Below are 18393 nucleotides of genomic sequence, written 5' to 3'. Positions count from 1 at the left end.
GACTTTTCCTGCACTTTTGGGTGCCCAGGCCTGGGCTCTGCACTGCAGGAGAGACCTGGACACCCAGGACAGAGCCCAGCCAAGGGCCAGCAGCACTGGGAGCCACTGGAGGGCACAGGAGCATCTCAGCTGTGGGGAAAGGAGGAGAAACTGGGCCCTGTGGCCTTGAGAGAGTGTGGAGCTCCACTTCTCTGGCATGTTCCCATCTGGAGGTGGTGCTGGGCAAGGGGCTGCTGTAGGTCCTGCTTGAGCAGGGCTTTGGAGCGGGGACCTCATGGAGCAAGTTTGAGAATATTTTGGATCAGGACTTCCAGAATTTGGGAATTCCGGGTTTGGGGAATTTTGGGAATATTTTGGATGGGGAATTCTGGGATTTGGGGACTCCTGGGAATATTTGGGATCCTAATATTTTGGGATTGGGGAATTCCAGGATTTGGGAATTTGGGGAATTTTTGGGCTGGGGAATTCCGGGATCGGGGAATTTTGGGATTCAGAAATTCCAGGATTGGGAATTTTGGGAATATTTGGGATCAGCAATTCCAGAATTTGGGAATTCCAGGATTTTGGAATTTTGGGGAATATTTGAGATGGGAAATTCTGGGATATGAGAATTCCAGGAATATTTGGGAATTTTGGAATTGGAAAATTTTGGGACTTGGGAATTCCCGTGAATCTTTGGGATACGGATTTCTGGGATTTGGGAATTCTGGGATTTGGGAATTCTGGGATTTGGGAATATTTGGACCTCAACCAGTCTGAGCCTGTGGAAGAGGGACAGGGTTTTACAATTCAAGTATTTTACCAAAAATTGTGATATAAAGAGATTTTTGTTCCTTCCACTGCCTGTTCCCAGTCCTGTGGCATGGACTGCCCTGGAAACTGGGGGTAATGTTGAGCCACTGATGTGGGAGGCTGCTTAGTCTGGAATGAGTCCAGAGGAAACTACAAAGATTATTAGAGAGATAAAACTCCTCTCTTATGAGGAAAGGCTGCGTTTGTTCAGCCTGGAGAAGGCTCCAGGGAGACCTCAGAGCCCCTCCCAGTGCCTAAAGGGGCTCCAGGAGAGCTGGAGAGGGATTTGGGAGAAGGGATAGAGGGACAGGACAAGGGAGAATGGCTCAAAACTGACAGAGGGCAGCATTAGATGGGATATTGGGAAGAAATTCTTCCCTGTGAAGCTGGGGAGGCCCTAGCACAGGTTTCCCAGAGAAGCTGTGGCTGCTCCATCCTTAAAAGTGTTGGACAAGGCTTGGAGCACCCTGTGATATTGGAAGGTGTCCCTGCCCCATGGTGGGAGTGTTGGAACTCAACGATCTTGAGGGCCCCTTCCAACCCAAACCATTCCATGATTTTATGATCCTTTGAGGACAATCACTGGTGCCCAACCACCTCTGCCAGGCACTTTTCCGGGCTTTGAGCAACACCAGACACAGCTGCAGAGTCATCATTGCCAGCAGAGCACAAATCCTTGCTGGAATTAATGATTTGAGTCTGCTTAATTAAAGGTTTCTCCCCTTTGTCCTAAATGTTAATCCCTTCTCCAGCCATGGAATTGCACTGGGGTTCTGTGAGCTCATTTCTTGGTATTTTGTGTCAGTGAGGCACTGAACACTGAAAGAGGGACTGGATCCTCCTCCCTTCAGTGTTGCCCTCTCCCCAGAAAAGCAGAAAGAATGCTTTGATATCACATTAAATAATTTTCTTCTTACGAGCCCTTGGAAACACCTTTATCGCAGAAAAAAAAAGAATTAAAGAAATAACTTTTGAACTTCAGAGAAAAGGAAAAGGAGAAAGCCTGGCTGAGACAGCTTAAAACACATGATTCATCAAGGGTAGAGCTGAGATGAGACCTGAGAAAGACCTGCTCTACCCCCTGTAACACATCTCTGAAAAATAATGGTGGCAGGGATGCGGTGGTGAGTGATACAGCCACGGAAAAATAGGTGTGAGTGCTGGGCAGACAACACAGTCAGGGAATACAGCAATCCCTGGAGACCAGGAGAGGCTTGGCAGCTCATTCCTGCCCACTCTCATGGTTATCCATGATTTGGAGTGGCTGCAGGGGGCTGCCAGGTGGGAACTTGTGAGATATTTGATGTATTATCCCTTCTTTTGCAGAGCCACAGTGTGGATCCAGATGGATCTGAGTATGGGTGCTGCAATGCAGAGAACTGTCTCGTCCTTCATTTGCAAAATCTGCAGCTAGAAAAACCCCCAGAGTCCTGGTCCCTCCTGTGGCAGCCCCTCATTCCATCTCATTTCCTGCTTGGCTCTCCATCACCCCAAAATCTGGGATCATTTCCTCTCCAGACAGACTGAGCGCCAAGAAGGACAAAAATGCTTCAGGAGCTCCAGGGATTGCTGAGATTGGATTTAAGCAGGAAATAGAACAAATTTCCCAGGGCAATCTCCTGCTTGTGGCCCGGATGCCTGGGAAGAGGGAATGGATTGACGGAGGAATGGTCGTAAGGCAGCAGAAAAGAGGGACTGACATCAGAGCTCCTCATTTCCATTTCTACGTCACCTAGCAACACTCCAGTTAAGGACTGAACTTCCGAGACATGGATTCCCTGGGAATTTTCCCATTAGGTGGCACCACTGGCCTTGGGAAGGCTTTCATCTGCTCTGCCTCCATCCAGCCAGATACACCTAGATCCAAATGTACTGATCTCTCCCTCCCAAAAATTCAGAAACAGATGAAAATGGAACAGATTTGTGAAGACCTAAAAGTGCTGGAGATCCAAATGCATTGATCTCTCCTTTCCAAAAATTCAGAAACAGCTGAAGATGGATCTGATTTGTGAAGAACTAAAAGTGCTGTGGGTTGTTTGTTGTAATTGATTTGGAGAAAAACTTTTCATAGGGCCCAGCCTATCTTTAATAGAGATTCTGGAAAACACCATAGAGAGACAAAACCTGGCTGCTCTTGGCATTAATTAAATGATCCTGAAGGTCCTTTCTAACCCCCCAAAAATTCCGTGACTGGGTCAATTGTAGACATTTGCCTTTTTGGACTCAGAGAAGTGTAGGTGAGATGAATCCCACCCCAGGAACCTTTTCAAAATTGCTGTGTTTTACAGAAAAAAATGTCATGCCAGATCTTCTCTTGTGGTCTTCACTCCCTGTCACACGGATGTGCCCACCTAGCCTTCCAGGAATTTGGAAATCATCACTGCTGGTAATGCCAAACAGCTCACAGCTGCTCAGGGAAGAACAAAACATAACTATTTCAGAGAATTAGAGGCTCTGATGTTTCAAAATAGGCATTGGTCTGTTTTGATTTGCTTTCAAAGACAGAATCTTTGAAGAAAAATTAAGCCTGGAGCAAGTCCACACTCCAGACATTAAAAACTCTTCAAAGCAAACCTTTACATGTGAGTAAACACTTAGGATAGACTCCAAAATAATCAGCTAAGAAATCATCTGGCTGCGCAATTCTCACTTTCCTTCATCATCCAAGTGTGGAAAAAAATACCAAGAAGAGTGTTGTGTTCCTCAAATCTGGTCCAAGATGTACTTGTAAGATCCACAGTCACTGAGCTCAAGAAATTGCTCCTTTAAAAACCTTCTGCAGATAAAAATAACCTGCTCTGAGCACACAGTTTGGGGATGACCTTGCAGAGGATGCAGCGCAAGACTTTATCCTCATCCTGTTGCATGGACAATAGGAAAAACTTACTGGGGTCAATGCTGAGCTTCCTTCTTCTTATGGATGCTGAGGTCCTGATGGAGATGAGAGAGACACAACAAGGATGGCTCATTCCCACTTCAGGGCTGAGGCCCAATTACCCTCCTGTGGCTCCAATTAATTCCTGGACAACACTGTAGATCCCTCTCATGTCAGCAGCTCTACCAGACACAAAATGGAATTGGTTTTGGGAATTTTTCTGGGGTTATGTTGTCTGTTGGCTGTGGTCTTTGTTGGTCCTGGATTTGTTATATTATTTTTGCACCTTTTTTTTTTTTTTTCGGCACTACAGAGCTTTCAAAAGCTGGATCTGGAATGTTTTAGGTCACATAGAGGACACAATTTGTAAGTCAAGAAGCAGAAATTCTGTAGCTCATCTCTCCAAAAATTGTCCACCTGTCAAGTACAAAGATGCTGAGACCCTCAGCCATCCATGACCAGTTCCTCAGTGACCACGGGTGGGGATCACCACTGGGATCCAGTGCTGGAAGGGTTTTTGGAGAAAGAAAACCCACTTTTGGAATGATCCTGCTGCCTGGATATTTCAAAAGATTCTGTAGCCTAGTTTAGGAGCCCGAGATATCAGGAACTGTTATCTAATAAATGTCAGGGAGGAAATATCAGCTGCTGTCAAGCTGAACATTCAAACCCAGATTAAATATATTTCTGACACCTTTCACTACCAGATTTTTAACAGACATGGAAAGCTTGCTGTGTGTTCCACATATGTATTTTGGGAATACATATGTGAATTAGAAGCTGGTGAAAGATGGGAGATTGTCCTGGGAGCGAATAATTTGCAGGATAAGCTGGTGGGATGGGCAAACATTTCCCATATCACTGCATGAAGATGCCTGGCTCCCATTCCTTAAGTGGAGAGAGACAGATTGATGTGAAAAGATTAGCCAGGCTCCATGGATAATTCCAGATCCTTCCGTGGGATCTGTGAAAAGGTGTCAGGAAATTCTGTTCAATGCTACTGCTCCTGGCTGGTTCCCAAATCAGGGCTGCTGTTTAATTCCAGATTTAGCCGTGTTTTATCACAGAATGCCAGAATGTTTCAGGTTGGGAAGGGCCTTAAAAATCATGTCTTTCCAATCCCTTGGCATGGGCAGGGACACTTTCCACTGTCCCGGATTTCTCCAAGCCCCATCTAACCTGGCCTTGAAAACTTCCATGTGTCTTGAGCCATTAATTCTGATCTCAGTCTGTCTCTATCCTGTTCCCTGAAGCAATTATTGGATTCTCAAGAAAAAGTCAACCAAAGGCTGCCTGAAAAGGTTGAAAAGTTATCATATTCCAACAGGTTTTGGGAAAATGTGAGCCCAGTAGAGCTGAAGTAGCTCAGCTGGGAGAGCGTTAGACTGAACATCTAAAGGTCCCTAGTTCAATCCCAGGCTTCAGCAGACTTTTCCTGCACTTTTCTGTGCCCAGGCCTGGGCTCTGCACTACAGGAGAGGCCTGCACATCCAGGAGAGATCCAGCCCAGGGCCAGGAAGGTGGTCACAGAATCATGGAATGGGTCAGGCTGGAAGGGACCACAGTTCAATCATCGGGTGCCACCTCCTTGCTCAAACAGTGTCATCCCAGAGCACAGACACAGGATTGTGTCCAGAAGTTCTGGAATATCTCCAGAGAGGGAGACTCTCACCTCCTCTGATCTCTGTTCAAGGCTTGGTCATTGCACAGGGAATAAGTTCTGCCTCATGTCCAGGTGGGATCAGTTCCTGGGATCAGTTCCTGCCTGTTCCTCTTGTGCCATTGCTGGGCCCCCCAGAGCAGAGCCTGTTCCATGATCTGAGCCCTCCCTGTGGACAGGGACAGATAGGGATGAGGTCCCCTCTCAGCTGTGTCTCCTCTCAAGGCTGAGCAGCCCCAGCTGAACATAATGAAAAGACTGGAGCCTCTTTCTTATCAGTAGAGGATCAGAGGGATTGGTTGCCCTGAGAGGTTGTGGAGTTTCCATTCTGCGAAATTTTAAAATGCCACCTAGCTGTGGCATTTCCCTGGGTTACTGGCTCTGTGTGGCCCTGCTGGAGCAGAGAGTTGCACTAGAAGATGTCCAGAAATCTCCTCCAACTCTTCAGCAAGTAGAGGACAAAGACAAAATTTTATGTGTAGGGCAGGGAAAAGCCAGGCCAATGTCATCCTCAGGTTTTTCCATCAGCAGTGTCCACCTGGCCAATCTGCACCATCATCCTGGCCGACCAACCAGCCAACAAAGAGCTGGGACCAAGATTAGGGTGTCAGAAAAAACAGACCTACAAATGAATAAAACCAAATTTAAACACTCCTATCCTTAAAATATTATCAAGGTAAAGTTCTCCTCTTTTTATTTTTTCCCTTTTTTTTTTTTGAGTCAAAATAATAATTCTAAAAGCACAAAGAAACTCCTTCAAATTGAACTCCTCACCCGCTCTGAAATCCCGGTGCCTGTCATCTGCTGCAGGATCTGCAGCGTGACGTCACACCCAGAGCCCCCAAATAAACTTCCGCTCTCGTTTCAGGCACCATCTGTGTCCCATTTCTGCAGTGCCTGGCAGAGATTGCTTGCCTTCTATGGAATGTTCCTTTCCCCTTGCCTGAGCTGCAGACTTCGGAGGTGGGGAAGTCGGCGGGTGGAACGGATCCCAGCTCCGCGTGCTGCGCTGGCTGTCCTTGGATGCTGGGATGATTTTGGTGCTTGTCCTTGGTCAGATGGTCTCAAACTAGGCTCCAGGGCAACCCAAAGAAGAGGTGAAGATAACATTTGGTCATCTGGTTGCAGGAAATGGGAAAGGCTTTACGGGCGTGTTGGGTGTTGATGAGGGTGGGAGTGGTGAGGTGAGGAAGAGCCAAGTTGGGGATAATCGTGGAGGGGTCCAAATGCACTGGAACATGGAACTGCTCTGGGTCACAGAGTCACACAACCACAGAATCACAGAACTACAGAACTACAGAATAACCTGAGTTGGACCCCTAAGGATCATCCAATCCAACTCCTAGCCCTGCAAAGGACACCCCAACAATCCCACCATGTGCCCAAGAGTGTTGTCCAAGCAGTCCCAGAGCTCTGTCAGGCTAGTCCTGTGACCACAAGAACCCAGGGAGCTGTTCCAGTACCCAACCACCCTCTGGGGGAAGAACTTTTTCCTGAAATCCAACTTAAACCTCCACAGACACAACTTCAGGCCATTCCCTCGGGTCCTGTCACTGTCACCACAGAGCAGAGATCAGTGTCCACCCCTCCTCTTCCTCTCAGGAGGAAGTTTTAGACTGTGGTGGGGTCTCCCCTCATTCTCCTCTTCTCCAGCTGAACAAAGCAAGTGCCCTCAGCTGCTCCTCACACAGCTTCCCCAGGATGGAGTTCACAATTTTGTCTTCCTCTTATGCAAATAAATTGAACTTTAATGCATAATTCAGGCAGATGCAACCCAAACATATCATGAAGAGCCTTGCCTTAGGCTCCCCACCAAACCAGCTGAATCTCTGCCATTCCCGTGCCTCAGTTTCCCTCTCTGCAGCACTGACACTTCCTTTCCTTTCTCCTGGGAAGAGACAGCTTGCAGGTGAAAGTACTCTGTGTTCCCAGCTTGTTTTCTTGTGTTATCCCAGCACGTGTCCCCAGGGATGATGCTGGATTACTCATACACCTCTCGAGTCCTCTGCTTCTCTAATTCCTTTTATTTGCAAGAATTAGGAACAGTCATGCTATCCAGGAAAACACAGCCCTCACAATGCCAGCACCGGCGTCACAGAGCTGTGCTTGGCAGGCTGTTCCTGAGAAACTCCTGGGACTTTCAGGTGGATTCACCTCCAAATGGGGCGGAAATGGGGAGGAGGGAGTGATTAGAGAGGAGAGGACAAATTGTCTCAGAACACTGCAAGATGAGGTAAATAATTAGGAAACCATGTGGGAAAACAGATGATTCAAATCCTGGGTCACCTTTGATACACAACTTTTTAAATAGCCAGGAAAGACTTGGGGATTTTTCTGGAAAGGGAGAGGGTACTGGAGATGAGAAAAACTTGGAATATTTTGCCTATCATGGCAAAGGTTAACCAGGTTGAGTGTTGATCTTGATGTGGATCTGGAGGTTGTAAGGATGAGGAATTTGTGGTCAAGCCAGAGGTCAGCACTGTAAGAAAGGGGTTTAAACTGGTTAAGGGAGTGAAAATTCCAAGGCTCATATCAGTCAATACAGGGCAGCTCCCAATGAGCTCTTTCCTGTCCTCCAGAAAGACCTACAAATGCCAGAAGAGGCTTGTGGGGACTTCTAGGAAAAGAGTTTTGCCATGTGGTTGCTAGGAACTCCCTTCCCATCCCTAATGTTCGTTTTGCTGCACAACCCCCTTTGTTGCCACTGTGGCTGATCCCTCTGAGGATGCTCAGGTCTCATAAGACACAACAAAGTGGATGAAGAAGGTGTGATGAATCAAATCCTTCTTTTCCACATTCTCCTTCCACTATTAGTTTTTAAATGTTAATTTTTTGGTTTATTTTCTTCTTTTTTTTTTTAGTCAAAAGCTGAGCCACAAAATTCAGGGGTTTAACCTACTTTTGAAATTGTATTACCCTTTGATTTTGAGGTGGTAGCCCCAAACTCTGACATGGGCAGCCATGGTTCAATGTTTATTTTGGTTCTCCCAGCTGCCAAAACAAGAGGTGTTCAGACATCTGCTGCCTTGGTGCTGCCATGTTTAATAACCCTGGTTATTAAATCAGTAATCCTGGTTGTGAAGATTTTGTCTAAAAGTGTTAAAACACTTTCTTGATCATTTTGATAACTTTTGGTTAATGGACTCTGCTTCTGGTTGTGGCACATTTTGGCAAGAGAAGTGGCCATCACACAGAAGCAAGGAGAAGAAAAAGATACTCCTAAATCAATGTCCAGCAATTTGAATTGATTTAAAGCCCTCTTTATTCCATTCCTGTATTCACATGGAGACCCCCATTCCCTCAAATCCCAGTTATAATCGGGCTCACTGGAAAGTTTCATCATTAGAAAGTTTATATCATATTAAATCATTTTATCAGTAATAGTGTGGCCAGCAGGACAAGGGCAGTGATAACCCCCCTGCACCCAGCACCTCAAATCCTGGGTTCAGTTCTGGGTCCCTCATGATAAGAAGGACATTGAGGGGCTGGAAAGTGTCCAGAGGTGGGAATGAAGCTGGGGAAGGGTGTGGAGCACCAGGAGCAGCTGAGGGAGCTGGGAAAGGGGCTCATCCTGGAGAAAAGGAGGCTCAGGAGGGATCTTCTCTCCACAATCCCTGTGATAGGAGGATGAAGGCAGGTGGGGACTGGTCTCTTCTCCTAAGAAAGGAGGAATGGGATAAGGGATAACAGCCTCAAGTTGCATCAGGGGAAGAATTAGGTTGGATATTAGGAAAAATTTCTCTGTGAGGGTTGTCAAGTGCTGGCACAGGCTGCCCAGGACAGTGGTGGAGTCCCCATCCTTGAAATTAGTTAAAAGTCATGAGGATGTGGCACTTGGAGACTTGGTTTAGTGGTGACCTTGGCAGTGCTGCATTGGTGGTTGGACTCAGTGATCCTAGAGGGCTTTTCCAACCTAAATAACTCCACGATTCAAAGCACCCAATTTTATAAAAAGCCATGGCAGAGAGGGAAAAAGATTATTAATCTCATTTTCAGCCTATTATCTCAGCTGTTCTGCTATTCCTTACAGCAATAAAATTCCAGGAAAGATGGACATGGGAGGGATCTGATGTTTCCTGGGAGTGACAGCAGAATGCTTCAAAGCCAGCAGAACCCTTCAAAGCCAGCAAAACCCTTCAAACAAGGAGTGGGAATAACTCGTAACACATTCCAGAGCCCTGCCGTGCTCTGTCTGTGCCTCCCGCCCACCTGCCAGGGGGAGTGGGGAGGGAAAAGTTCACCTGGAAGGGAAAACAAGCAGCTCCTGGAGGAGGTGAGAGAGGAGGATCCTGTGAAATGCCAGTTTCATTCTCAGGTGCTTTCTGGGTTGAACCTGATCTAGGGGCATGAAAGGTGGGCAGGTGAGAGGGACAAACGGCTCAAAAAGGTGTCCTAACATTTTTATCAATTCAGTCCACAAAGTTTGGCTCGTTTGGATTAAGGAATCTCTTGCATATTCCTCTGGAAGTCTCTCTCTCACATTTTCAAACACTGTTTAATTTGCTGCAGTGTGTGAGACTGACTTTTAACAATTTATCTTGACAGCTGCCAGCCCTGGAATGGGACAAATTCCTCAGCGCTGCTGGAGGATTGATGCAGATTTATCTGTGCTGCAGATGGCTGTAGGCACATTTGCTGGTGTTTGTGGGGATTTGGCTCCTTCTCCTGACATCTATCTAATTTCTCTTTTTTTTTTAATAGTTTTTTAATAGTTTATGTTCCATCTCTTCCGCCTTTGACCCATGTGGGAAGTCAAAGGCTCACTTCCCTCAGCTGAGCTGAGGCTCTCAAAGGTCACTCTGGCCCCTGATTCATACAATCACAGAATCAGAGTTTGGGCTAGAAAACACCTTAAAGATCATCCAGTTCCAACACTCCATGGGCTGGGGCAACTTCCACTTCACCAGGTCACTCAGAGCCCCATCAAGTCACTTGGATTCTCCATCAGCATGTGCACAGGCTGATAAATCATATTTCTGGACATATTTTCTCTTGCTGTCAGGTTCTGCTCCTCTGAAAAATCATCTTATTGTGTCACTGTGTTTCCAAAGTAGGAACCTTTACAGGAAAAATATTTTCTGTATTATTTCTATTTTCTACATTATTTCTATTTTTTATATTGCTCCTTTCTAAGCCAGACACTAAGCAGACTTGAGACAACAATCCCTGTACAGGCCATTCACTGAAGGGTAGGACTTGATCGTTGTGAGTCCCTTCCAACTCAAAATATTCTGTGATTTTGTGAAATATCCAGAGCTATCCACACATTTTGATGGATGACCACAGGCCATCCATAAACTTGGGCTGAGGTTCTGTGCAGGCCCCTCACCTTTACCCCAAAATTATCAGGCAGCTGAGAGGTGTAATTCTATTTTTCAGGGAATTCTGACCCCACATTCCAAACCCTGAGCAACAGTTTGTTTTTTTTCCCAGTGAAGAACTAAAATTGAAAAGGTACTGAGTTTTTCATCTACTGTCTATATTGAGAGGCTGGAAAGGAAAAAAAAGGGGAAAAAAAAAGAAAAAGAAAAGCAGCTCAACTTAGAAACTTCAGTTCTAAGTTTCAAGTTAGAGGTGATGATCTGAGACCTTGAGCCGAAAAAAAAAGTGCCCTCAAGGGATTTTTCAAGCTTTCTACTCCTGATTTTACGTACATCTGATCTTGGTTTTTATTTAAAGGATTGGCTGCAAGAATATGGAGCTTGCAGGTTAAATCTGGAGCTGAGGCAAAGTGTGAACTCCACTTTTGGAAGCTTTCAGGTGGCTGCAAACCCAGCTCCCCTCAGCACATCCATGGCCACCCTTCAGGATCTTTGATGACTTCAAAACCAGCAGCTGGTGAAGATCAGTCCCAGGAACAAAAAAAGCTGCTGCCGTTTTCTATGCAGATTTTATGGTTTCCCAAAGCCCGTTTCACTTCTCCTCCTCCTCCTCCTTAAAATTCTCCTTCTCTGAGGTGCCAAAGCCTCCTCCATCAATTTGTGAGAACTTCTGCTTGAAAACTGGAGCAGAGCATCACCCACGGAACCAGGCTGGCATGAAAATACCGGAGGCAGAGGCTCTGATGAGAAACGACTTGAGGAGTTTCCCCGTGCCAGGGTGAAAGAAATGGAAAAATGGAATCAACTCCACCAAAATTCCTGGTTGATGGGACATCTGACCAGCATATTCTGACCATGGACAGGGATATAGCTCATTTTTTAATTTACTCCTGCTGTCTTTTAATTCATAATTTTATGCTTTTGCTGCTTGTCTGGGACTTGAAGTGTACCCAAATATATTATTTTTCCCCATGAAGAAAAAACCCCAACCAATTCAGCAGGTCAAGCTTTCTCCTAACATTTCCAATTGCTTGGAATGAGGGATGAGAAGGCAAAATTCAATTTCCAAAGCAAAAGAGAAGTTTTCAACTCATGTGGACAACTCAAGGAGGTTAAAAATCTGATCTAAGTGTAGTTTAAAGCCTTACATGCTGTAGAGTAATTAAAATCACTTCTCTACTGGATCCTCATCTTTTTTACATTAAATACTTTTCCCGAATTTGTCGAGTTTTGCCAAGGATGTTTTCAGTGCTGTAGATACTTGCTAGGAACCAAACTGAAATCCACCCACCTTTCTGTATGGAATTTCAAACTCTCCCCAAGCTGTCACCTTCTGGATGCTCCCAGAAGCTGCCAGAAGAGTTTTTACTCCTGTCCCAGCCTGAATCCCACCCTGGGCAGGACAATTTAAAAAAATCTCGATATCTAATAAGTGACAGCAGGAAGCTCAACAATCCTGTTTCTCTCTGCTTTTCTGAGCACAATTTGCATATTTAAATAGGCTACTTCCCCTTGGAATGAACAGTGCTTCATGTTCTCTCCTTTTCCTCTACTTGCAGCCTACAGTCACAAATAAAATTAGGGTTTGTATTCAGAACTAAGAGAAAGGAGAATCCAAAACCCCAAAAGTTAACAGCCCCATTAATGACCTCAATTGTATTTAATTAATCAGCCACACATAGTAAAGCCAAGGCCCTTTACAGGTATTTTGACTGTTTACATTAGTACCTGTGAGGAATTGAGCTGGGTCCAAAAAGTATTGTTTTATTCTCCAGTTTTAGTGTTTGATATTCAGAGCAAGTCCTGGACAGTTGCTGCCATTGAATATTCATCTTTTATGGTTTTTTTTTCTTTTCTTTTTGTTTGGTTGGGGTTTTTTGTTTGGTTGGTTTTTTGGTCTTTTGTTTGTTTGTTTGTTTTTGGTTTTGTTTTTAATTTTGGGGGTGGGTTTTTTGCATGGCACATGTCCACACCCCATTTAAGAGAGAGTTTAGACAGTGAAAGAAATCTTAACTCAATTTTTTCTGGGGTTTTGTTGGATGAGCTGAGTGAATGAACCATTGTGATGCCCACATGGAATAAATCACAGAATCCTGGGAAGGTTTGGGTCGGAAGGGACCTCAAAGATCATCCAGTTCCACCTCCCTGCCATGGGCAGGGACACCTTCCACTATCCCAGGTTGCTCCAAGCTCCATCCAATCTGGCCTTGGACATTTCCAGGGATGGGGCAGCCACAGCTTCTCTGGGAATCCTGTGCCAGGGCCTCACCACCACCACAGAAAAGAATTTCTTCCCAATATCCAATCCAGCCTGGCCCTCTGTCAATTTAAAGCCATTCTCCCTTGTCCTGTCCCTCCATCCCTTGTCCCAAGTCCCTCTCCAGCTCTCCTGAATCCCCTTCAGGCACTGGAAAAGGCTCTGAGCTCTCCCTGGAGCCTTTTCTTCTCCAGGCTGGACATTCCCAGCTCTCCCAGCCTGGCTCGAGGTCACATTCACTCTGTATAAGTCACCTTCAACATCATCTTCACAGCTGAATTCAGACCCTGTGCTTTCCCAGAAATCCTGGCAACTCCCACTGCTAAAAGCAGGCAGGGATGGATTTCCAGCTATAAGCTCACATTTTGGAAAAGCTGAGCCCTTAGGAGCAGCTGGACTCCCCTCTGGATGTACAGGGTCAGCTCCTAGGCCATGGAATTCTTCTTGAGGCTCTCTGAGGTAAAACTTCTCCTTAGCAGTAAAACCCTTGGTATTCCCAGGATCCTTATGGAGTAATTCAGAATATTTGGTGCCTCAGACCTCGACTCGACCTTCAGCCACCAAAATGTTGGAGACCAACCTGAGCTGCTCAGAGGGCACGAGAGAGGGCAAATCCGAGATTAAGCTGCTGTCAGAGGGTCAGGATGGCAGCTCTTGCCTCCCACTGCTGGATCCTTCTCCTGATGTGAGCAGGGGTGGGCTGCATCCCACAAAAGTGGGAATTTTCTCCTGTGTTACCAGCACAGCTCCAAGAGCTCCCTTAATGTCTTTGTGCCTGCAGCAGTAATCTCAGGATTACTGCTCCCAAGGCATGCAAATAATAATCCTCTCTTTTCCTTCACCTTGTAGCTGCCATGTAATTTAGGAAATTAATCTGCAGTGCCTTTCTTTGTCTGCATGTGCTGTCTCTGCCACGGTGAGATCCCTCTGGCACATCCCAGAGTGCTTTCCCAAGGATTCTGGAGAACTTTGCCCAGTTTTCTGAGGGGTGAAACTGAGACATGGGGAAGGGAATTGCCTTTTCCTCATGCCAGCCATTGGCAGAACAAGGGACAAAGCAGACATGCAATTAACCCATATATTAAAGTAGCTCTGAGCAGCCTGGTCGAGTGGAAGGTGCTCCTGACTCTGGAATTATGTGATATTTCCAGTCCCTTCCAACCCAAACCATTCTATGATTCAATGAAAAAGAAAGCAAAAGCAAAATCACTCTGTGGGAATGAGAACTGTCAGAAAAATCCAAATTTCCTGGGTTTTATTTGTCTTTCTTTCTTTCTTTCTTTCTTTCTTTCTTTCTTTCTTTCTTTCTTTCTTTCTTTCTTTCTTTCTTTCTTTCTTTCTTTCTTTCTTTCTTTCTTTCTTTCTTTCTTTCTTTCTTTCTTTCTTTCTTTCTTTCTTTCTTTCTTTCTTTCTTTCTTTCTTTCTTTCTTTCTTTCTTTCTTTCTTTCTTTCTTTCTTTCTTTCTTTCTTTCTTTCTCTCTTTCTCTCTCTCTTTCTCTCTTTCTCTCTTTCTTTCTCTTTTTCTTCCTTTCTGCAGTAAAAGATTTTAACCCCCTGCTGAGTGTTTCCTATGTATTTATCTCTCTGGTCTTTCTATTCACGCTCCTTATCAGCTCTGGAACCGTGAGGTCGGGGTGGGTTTGTGAGGATGGATCCCTGCCCGAGCTCTTGGCAGCAAAGCTGGAGAGGCAAGTTCCCGAGGACTGGGGAAAAGCAAACCAGGACTGAAAGCATTGAGAGAAAGAAGCAGAAATCACCAGAATAAGAGGCAGAGAATCAGAGCTGAAGGGCAGAGCTGTTTGTGGGGGAGAGAGCTGCGGGTTGCAGCAGGTACCCGTGGAAAGATGGATGTTGGGATCTGCCGCGCTCTGATTGATCGGTGTGGGGGCCCTGGAGGGGTCTGAGCGGGGGTGAGAGGAGGGAGCTGAGTGCGAGGGGGCTGCAGGAGGTGCTGGCAGGGCAGCCGCCCCCGCTCCTGCCGCCCACCGCGGTTATTCATCCTGCTCCTTCCCTCGCAGCATCCCCGGGAGCACGGGCAGGTTTTAACCCTTCTCTCAGCCAAATCCAGGGAAACTCGGCAACTTCTGGTGCTCAGGTTTGAGTCAAAGCTGTTTCATCCAGCAGGGGACTGAGTTGTCAGGAGAAGGAGGAGGGGAAATAAAACTTCTCTCATCTCCTCTCAGAGCTACATTGTGGTCTCTGGGATTTCTGGATTTTCTGAATGCTGACACACCAATGGGGATCTTTCCTTTGCCTTCCCACAGCTGTGGGTCAGGCTTGAAACCGATTTCATTGGAGTTACCCACATGTGTTGAGCTCGTGTGTGACAGTGTTCACAGGGGTTTTCAGGTGAGGGAAGAGACAAGAATGTTGACTCCATATTCAGAAGGCTTGATTTATTATTTTATGATATATATATTACATTGAAACTATACTAAAAAGAATAGAAGGAAAAGTTTCATCTCAGAAGGCTAGCTAAGCTAAGAATAGAAAGGAATGAATAATAAAGGTTTGTGTCTCAGACAGAGAGTCCAAGCTAACTGGGCTGTGGTTGGCCATTAATTGTAAACATCCAAGATGGGCCAATCACAGATGCACCTGTTGCATTCCACAGCAGCAGATAACCATTGTTTACATTTTGTTGCTGAAGCCTCTCAGCTTCTCAGCAGGAAAAAATCCTAATGAAAAGATTTTCAGAAAAAGATGTCTGCGACACTCATGTTTGAGGCCAACAAGCCCAGATATCACTGTCACTTCCACAGGCACAAAGGTGCCAGCTCTGGCTGGGCATCTCCTGGTGCTGGCTGGGAGCAGAGACCAGGTCAGGAGGGGGAACAGGTCCCCTGCACTGGGTGTTAGAGTGGCCAAAGGAAATGGAACTGCTCTGCCCTGTTTGTTGAGACTAAACCCATCTGGCAGGGCTAAAACCTCTTCCTCTCGCTGCCCCAGCAGAAGTCAGAGAATCCCAGATTCATGGAATGGTTTGGGTTGGGAGGGACCTTAAAATCCTGTGGTTCCAACCATCTCCATCAACACCTTCCACTAGATCAAGTTGTTCAAGTTGCTCATCCAGCTTGGCCAATTATTTCCAGGGATGGGGCAGCCATAGATTCTCTGGGAAATAGGTCCCAGAATTTTACCACCACCACCACCACATGGAAAAATTTCTTCCCAATATCCCATCTAACCCTCCCTGCTGGCAGTGGGAAGCCATTCCCTGTGTCCTGTCCCTCCATCCCTTATCCCAAGTCTCTCTCCATCTCTCCTGGAGCCCCTTTAGGCTCTGGAAGGGCCTCTAAGATCTCCAAACCTTTTATTCTCCAGTCTGAATAATCTCTTATTATTATCTCTCTCATCTCGCAGCATTTCTTTAAAAAGACACCTATTAAATCCAAACCACTTCCTGGGAATTGTTCCTGACTCCTGCTATGCAGGGAACTGTGTCTGGGCATTGTCTGGGAGCACACAGATTGTCACATTTAAGCCATTCTGGTCACCATCAGGTTGGTGTCTCTGGTATGGGATTTGCCTCTCTCCTTAAGGGATTTGCCTCTCTCCTTGGGGCTCAGGGCTGCCTTTCTCCAGGGGGTTAATGAGGTCGGAGCCCCTCAGCACAACCATGGTGTGTGAACTGTTCTTAAACCTCAGGGCAATATTTGCGATGTTCATAACACCTGAGCTCTGCTTTCATAACAAAACGAAGCCCGAGACACACACAAAATTTGATATCATTTAATCCCACACATGGACCTTGCAGGGAGTTCTGACCCACTTTGATCCAATTTGGGGACCAGGAGGCTCCTGGCCTAATTTAGATCCAGGCAAAGACAGCTGGAGTAAAGGCTAATTTCCAGCTGGTGCATCCCTGAGCCAGATGATCCTGCCTGAGGGTATCAGGTCTGAAAAGGTCCGGCCTGGGTGAGCAGCTGCTGCATTTGTGGTGTTGCATTTGTGGTGTTGTGTTTGTGGTGTTGCATTTGTGGTTTTGTGTTTGTGGTGTTGCGTTTGAGGTGGTGTGTTTGTGATGTTGCATTTAAGGTGTATTTGAGTGGTGGCTCTCGGCAGAGATATTTGCCCAGCAGGACCCCTGGTATCTCTTCAAGGCTTAAGCAAGTGATGATGTTTTTGGTTTATACACCAAAGTTATTTTAAACACATCCTGGTCAGGGAAGTATTTTTGGAATTTATGGATATCAGGCAGCCTGATGTCCCTGACTTTTAGAGCACCACCAGAAGGAAAAGGGGGGAGAAAAGTTCCTGTCTTTTGCCTATGTCTATGAAGAAGGGATTGGATGAGCATTCGGGTTGATCTTGAGAAGATCAAGGGTTTGCTGCTTCTCACTTGTCTTTTTGGACAACTGGCATTTCATGTCCTGTCTCTGGTGTTGGTCTCTGGTCCATTCTCCCACGGAACAGGAATAAGAAAGGGACAAAAGGAGCAAACACAAAGCAGAGTTACTCAGTTTGGTGCTGTGTCTGCACATTGAACACCATCATTTGACAAGAGTCAGGATAAAAACATGAAATGGTCAGGAAAGAGTAGAAAACTTAATCAGAGAATCATAGAGTACTCTGAGCTGGAAGGACCCACAAGGATAAAACCAGAGAATCATTAAGATTGCAGAAGATTTCCAAGATAGAGTCCAAGCTTTGACTCATCAACTAAGCAAGATGCCTGATTGCCATGTCCAGTCATTTCCTGGACACATCCAGGGATGCACCATGGATTCCAACTGCTAAAACCCTGCTGAAGCCTGGGATTGAACCAGGGACCTTTAGATCTTCAGTCTAATGCTCTCCCAGCTGAGCTACTTCAGCCTTGATAACAAGAATATTTTTCCCTATAAACAACAGGTAAACACACTGGAGCCCTTCCACTTAGAAAATACAAATTTTAGGGAGAGGGGTTGCTTCAAAGTCAGTTGTGATTGATGCTAAAAATCACTTTCAAGGATAAGGGGTTTTTCCTATTTCCCCAAACCCAGTTTTGATTTCCTGCTTGGCCATACACCAAAGGTGGGTCAACCTTTCTGCTTCTTCTCAGGGCAGTCCATGCCACAGGACTGGGAACAGGCAGTGGAAGGAACAAAAATCCCTTTACATCACAAATTTTGGTAAAATACTTGAACTGTAAAACCCTGTCCCTCTTTCACTGGTTGAGGGACACTGGCTCAGACTGGTTGAGGTCCAAATATTCCCAAATCCTTGTATTCCCACATCCCAGAATATTCCAATCCCAAAATACTCAAACCTGGAATTCCTCAATCCCAAAATTCCAAAATATTCCCAGAATTCCCAAATCCCAGAACTTCCCATCCTAAATAGTCCCAAAATTCCAAAAAATCCCCAAATTCCCAAATCCCAGAATTTCTGATTCCCAAAATTCCCCAATCCCAGAATTCCCCAGCCCAAAAATTCCCAGAATTCCTAAATCCCAGAATTCCACATCCCAAATATTCTCAAAATTCCCCAATCCCAATAATTACGA

At 45.7% G+C, this 18393-nt stretch overlaps 2 non-coding genes across 2 annotated transcripts; one reads left to right on the top strand and one right to left on the bottom strand.

Annotated features, from left to right (window-relative positions):
• Positions 1 to 5021: 5021 nt before the first annotated feature.
• TRNAF-GAA (transfer RNA phenylalanine (anticodon GAA)) lies at positions 5022 to 5094 on the top strand. Its single transcript has one exon. It is a non-coding gene; the product is annotated as a tRNA-Phe (tRNA).
• A 12556-nt stretch (positions 5095 to 17650) lies between these two features.
• TRNAF-GAA (transfer RNA phenylalanine (anticodon GAA)) lies at positions 17651 to 17723 on the bottom strand. The gene has a single exon. It is a non-coding gene; the product is annotated as a tRNA-Phe (tRNA).
• Between the last annotated feature and the right edge of the window lie 670 nt (positions 17724 to 18393).

This window comes from Ammospiza nelsoni, chromosome 1 (genome assembly GCF_027579445.1).
Source record: "Ammospiza nelsoni isolate bAmmNel1 chromosome 1, bAmmNel1.pri, whole genome shotgun sequence".
In the NCBI taxonomy this organism is placed as follows: Eukaryota; Metazoa; Chordata; class Aves; order Passeriformes; family Passerellidae; genus Ammospiza; species Ammospiza nelsoni.
Note: the sequence above shows the minus strand (reverse complement) of the source record. Positions and strands in the feature narration are given on the sequence as shown.